This window comes from Euprymna scolopes, chromosome 46 (genome assembly GCF_053919585.1).
Source record: "Euprymna scolopes isolate OS-2025 chromosome 46, ASM5391958v1, whole genome shotgun sequence".
Lineage (NCBI taxonomy): Eukaryota > Metazoa > Mollusca > Cephalopoda > Sepiida > Sepiolidae > Euprymna > Euprymna scolopes.
In genome coordinates, this window is record NC_136527.1 from 161,303,065 (window position 1) to 161,308,141 (window position 5,077).

At 37.2% G+C, this 5,077-nt stretch overlaps 1 non-coding gene across 1 annotated transcript; it reads left to right on the top strand.

Annotated features, from left to right (window-relative positions):
• Nucleotides 1-547: 547 nt before the first annotated feature.
• On the top strand, nucleotides 548-705 carry LOC145271634 (U1 spliceosomal RNA). The gene has a single exon (XR_013866038.1). It is a non-coding gene; the product is annotated as a U1 spliceosomal RNA (small nuclear RNA).
• The last annotated feature ends 4,372 nt before the right edge of the window (nucleotides 706-5,077 follow it).

The window sequence follows — 5,077 nt, forward strand, 5'->3', positions numbered from 1 at the left end:
TATTGGTGAATAAAATGTTGTGATATATTAATATTGGTGAGAATTATATGGAACACATTTAGTATTTTATTGATTATTGTCAGTGGTGAGTGTATGAATGCATGATATAAAAACACTGTTGTAAGCCAGGCCTGGGCTCTTCGGGGCCTGGGCAACAAGTGTCAAGCAAAGACCAGCAAGACGGGCAACCCTTCATAACAATTGTAACTATCCAGCTCCTCTACTCCTCCGGGAGCTGGTCCCCATTTCCCCTTCACTCCTCACTTGTGCCTAATTTACTCGGTGGGGGAGCAAATAAATACTTCATACTCACCTGACGTAAGTCAGGCCCGGACCCTTTGGGGCCTAGGCAACAAATGTCAAGCAACGACCATATGTGGGAGCAACCCCACATATAAGACCTTGGTCAATGTAGGTGCAACCCTTCATACCAATTGTCACTATCCAGCTCCCCTACTCCCCGGGGAGTTGGTCCCGATTTCCCCTTCACTCCTCACATTAAAAATCGGCCTTGTGCTTAATTTGCTCGGTGAGGGAGCAAATAAATAGCCTTACCTTACGTAGGGGTAACGGTGATCATAAAGGTCGTTCCCCCAGAGTGAGGCCCATCCATTGCGGTTGGGTTGACCTTTGCGATCGTCTCAAATGTGGACGACTCGAACGTGCTATTTCTAAGTGTGGGGTCTGCGTACGCGCTCACCCCGATAATATAATCAAAATCAGAAATTCTACCCTACGTCTAATTTGAAGCAGAAAACCACTTCAATTCCCAGCTACCTCCCGTCCGTATGTCTTCATCTCTCACAAACGAGTATAAGGACGTCCTTGTTTCTGTTTTCTCAATCGGCCGTCTCTATACACGCCACAAAAAGGCCAATTCTCTCGACCAGTTTATCATCCACTTCAATCGCAACGTTCTGATATAATCTAATCTGCATGTATACATTACCAACGTTTGCTGTGAACATATCAATCTCGTAAGCATAAGAAATCCGCCGAGCTGTCGCATTCAACAACTGAAAGTGTCTTCTTTCGATATTGATTGATGAATGAAAATTGGTTGAATTCAGTGAGGTCTAAGCCCCCTTTTTTCTTGGTAGGTACATCCTGTCCATGCATTGGTTTCGATATGCTACCTTATGTAGGGATAGTTTTTTCCTGGTGTTTATATTGAATTTGTTTATGTTATATTGAGGTCAGTCTATAATACCGAAACCGTATGTGATCACAGGTATTGCAAGCTGGTTTATAGCTATAATTTTGTTTTTAGTGGTTAGTTCAGATTTGAGGATCTTTTTTTATACGTATATTCTTGTTCTTCCCTACGTCTCATTGTTTTCATGTTTCACATTTATGTTTTCTTCTATAGCGAGGTATTTGTATGTGGAATCCTCTTTCAAATCTTCAATGAGGCTGCCATTGATCTGAAGATGTTCGGATGTTGTCTTTTCCCCTTTTTTATTGTGCATTTAACACATTTTTCAAATCGTCAGTGTGAGTTCTCATATGTCTAACTAAACTTGATTTTTTAGAAAAAAAACGTTTACATTGTTCAAAAGAATATGACCTTTTGCTTTTTTTATTTAACTTCAGTAAGTTTTAAGATATCAAGGAGCTCCCTCCTGGAGCTAACACTTGATTCTGTTATGATTTAAATTTATATCCGATGGCTCTTAAAAGAATAGATGCTGTTCCCTTTATGGCTGCTATTTGTATCTCGTTACAGCTTGGTCTTCCAGGGATTGTTTCTAAGTATTTATGAAGATTCTTTTTTATTAACCCAGTTGCTCCTATCACAACCGGTATAATGTTTATTTCTTTCAGAGACCATGTCGTTTTTAGATCATTTTTTAGGTTCTGATATTTTTTTATCTTTTCCCGTTCAGCTCTGTTAAGGCCGAAATCATTTAGGACTCTGACATCGATAATGAGCGCAGTTCTTTCGGGCTTGTTCCATATTACAATATCCGGTTTGATTGCTTTGTCCTTTATGTATCTGCCCGCCTGTATGTCTTTGTCATAGAACACAATCACTTTTCCATTTGATGTTATTGGTGGTGGTTCATGTTCCCAGATGTTCGTTGCTCTGTCAAGTTGCATCTCTCCACAGATCTTCCAATGGAGGTACTTACATACTTTGTTGTGACGGGCAGTGTAAAGGCCATCTGCCAATAAGATTGGACATGCAGACATTAGGTGGCTTGGGCTCTCAATTGCTGAGTGGCAAAACCGGCATTGGCCATTTGCTTGTAGGCCGGCCATTTTTTCATCCATTTGTGAGTAAGCCCTGATCTTGACTGGCTACAATGAGTCTTTCCTCATCAAATGGAAGTCTCCCGCTCTTGAGCCATTGCAGTAAAGCATCTTTGTCTATATATTCCTGTTTAAGCTTCTCTAGGAATTTTCCTGCTCTTTTATGTTGTTCCCATCCTTGTTTTTTGTGTCTATCTCGATTTTGGTGTATTTCTTTCTCTTTTTTTCTTGCAATCTGTGTTGTCGGTTCATCATATACCTCGGCAGTATTTTCCAGTATGGCACCGCCAAAGTTTTCCGCAAGCTTTGTGACTGAGGCTTATTGGGGTAGGCGTTCATGGTGGTCCCTCACTATTTCTATTGACATATCTGTTGAGCTTTTAATATACTGCCCCATGCTTACTATGGTGGCTCTATAGGCATGGTTGATTTCAGTGAGACCGAGGCCACCGTCTTTTCGTGACAAGTATATCCTGTCCATACATGGTTTCGATATATTATTTTATATAAGGTTAGGAGTTTCCTGGTCTTTGTATCTAACCTATTGACATTGTATTGAGGCCAGCCAATAATACCAAACCCATATGATATGACAGGGGTTGCAAGTTAATTTATCGCAGTTATTTTGTTTTTCGGGTTAATTCGGATTTGAGGATCTTTTTAAGGCGTGATGTGTATTCTTTTTCCACCTTATGTCTCATTTTTTCATGCTCCACAGTTACATTCTCCTTTATACCGAGGTACTTATATGTGGCATCCTCTCCTAGGTCTTCAATCAAGCCATCATTGAACCGAATATTTTCGGATGTTGTCCTCAGTGTGTGTTCTCACGTGTATAACTAACTTTCAGAAGAAAGATATCCACACACTTTACAAGAATATGGCTTTTCCCCAGTGAATATTCTCATATGTATCACTATCTTAGATTTTTTAGAACAAGAAAATCCACAGACTTCACAAGAATGTGGCTTTTCTCTTTTTTGTTTTATTTTACCTCATTCGAAGTTCTCAGAAATCAAGAGGCACACAACCTGGGCCTAACACTTGAACTCTATATGAGATACATAGATATTCGAATGTTCCATTTAAGTTCTTTATCTCTCAAGCACTGAGTTAGTAAAGAAATTAAGAACATAATTTTCCTCTCTCCAATTAACCATTTTTATACATTGTAGTATATCTTTCATGTTGATCTCTTGGTCTTACTGGATTCCAGGACAATAATTTATCTAGTCTGGTGGAGTATATTACTTGAGGTAATATCACTTGGAGAAGGTGCACCATTCCTCGGAAAAGCTGTGGAGTAGCCGTAGTGAGATCTTATTTGGGTTGTGAATACTATGTGATTTTTAATATTTGGTCAGGGTTTACTTCTATGGAAAAAATATCCTCATGGCAGATTCATCTGACAACCCCCTGTAGAGAGAGACCTTAGACACTCGAGGACAGTGGCTAGTAGGCATTCAAATTCTCTCCCAGTTTTTTACTAGTGTGAGTTCTCATATGTCTCACGAAATTTGATTTATCAGAACAAGAATATCCACATACATCACAAGAATGTGGCTTTTCCCCGGTGTGAGTTCTCATATGTATAACTAAGTTTGATTTTCGAGAGCAAGAAAATCCACATACTTCACAAGAATGTGGCTTTTCTCCAGTGTGAGTTCTCATATGTATCACTAAATTTGATTTAAGAGAACAAGAATATCCACATACATCACAAGAATGTGGCTTTTCCCCAGTGTGCGTTCTCATATGTATCACTAATTTTGACTTTTGAGGATAAGAATATCCACATACTTCACAAGAATGTGGCTTTTCCCCAGTGTGTGTTGTCATATGTACCACTAACGATGATTTCACAGAAAAAGAATATCCACATACTTCACAAGAATGTGGCTTTTCCCCAGTGTGAGTTCTTGTATGTGTCACTAATGTTGATTTATCAGAACAAGAATATCCACACACTTTACAAGAATGTGGCTTTTCCCCAGTGTGGGTTCTCCTATGTCTCACTAATTTTGATTTATCAGAACAGGAATATCCACATACATCACACAAATGTGGCTTTCACCCAGTGTGAGTTCTCGTATGTGTAACTAATGTTGATTTTTCAGAACAAGAATATCCACATACTTTACAAGAATAAAGCTTTTCCCTTTCTTGTATATTCATATTTAAATTAAATTACTCCTGCAGCAAGATTATAAATACCAAGTGATAAACAATCAAATTTTATCCTGCTTTTTCAGTTTTTATCTGGAGTTATTGATGCAAGCTCAATTTAATACTAAATAAATTTTAATTGTGTATCACTTTTCATTTTTGTGATAAGAGATATTTCGTAGTGTGAAAATTAAAATATCCTCTTTTCTAAATTAGCAGATTTTTCTGAAATGTTAAATTCGATATGTTATAATTTATTAAAACATTAAACAAAAATTTAACAAATTTAAATATGTGTGATGTTCTTATCACTATTTGCTAAACAATTCAGATAAAATAACTCTTCACACATATATGTCTAATAAAGTTGTGTGCTGCCGTTTTTGTTGTCTGCCACGTAAGGAAATAATTGTCCATATAATTCTGTTTAAGGAGAAAGATGGTCCCTTAATAATCATTAAAAACATTCAAGCAGGAACATCTGCAAAAAAAATAAATGAAGTTTAATATTTTAATATCATTGTTTATTGTAATCGTGCCAACAAAACAAGAAACATAACTTTATAAAACATTTAAAAATCACAGAAATAAACACTTAATTCACATTCATATTGTTTAAATGTTTAATACTATTCAAAGTATTTTGTAATAGATAAAG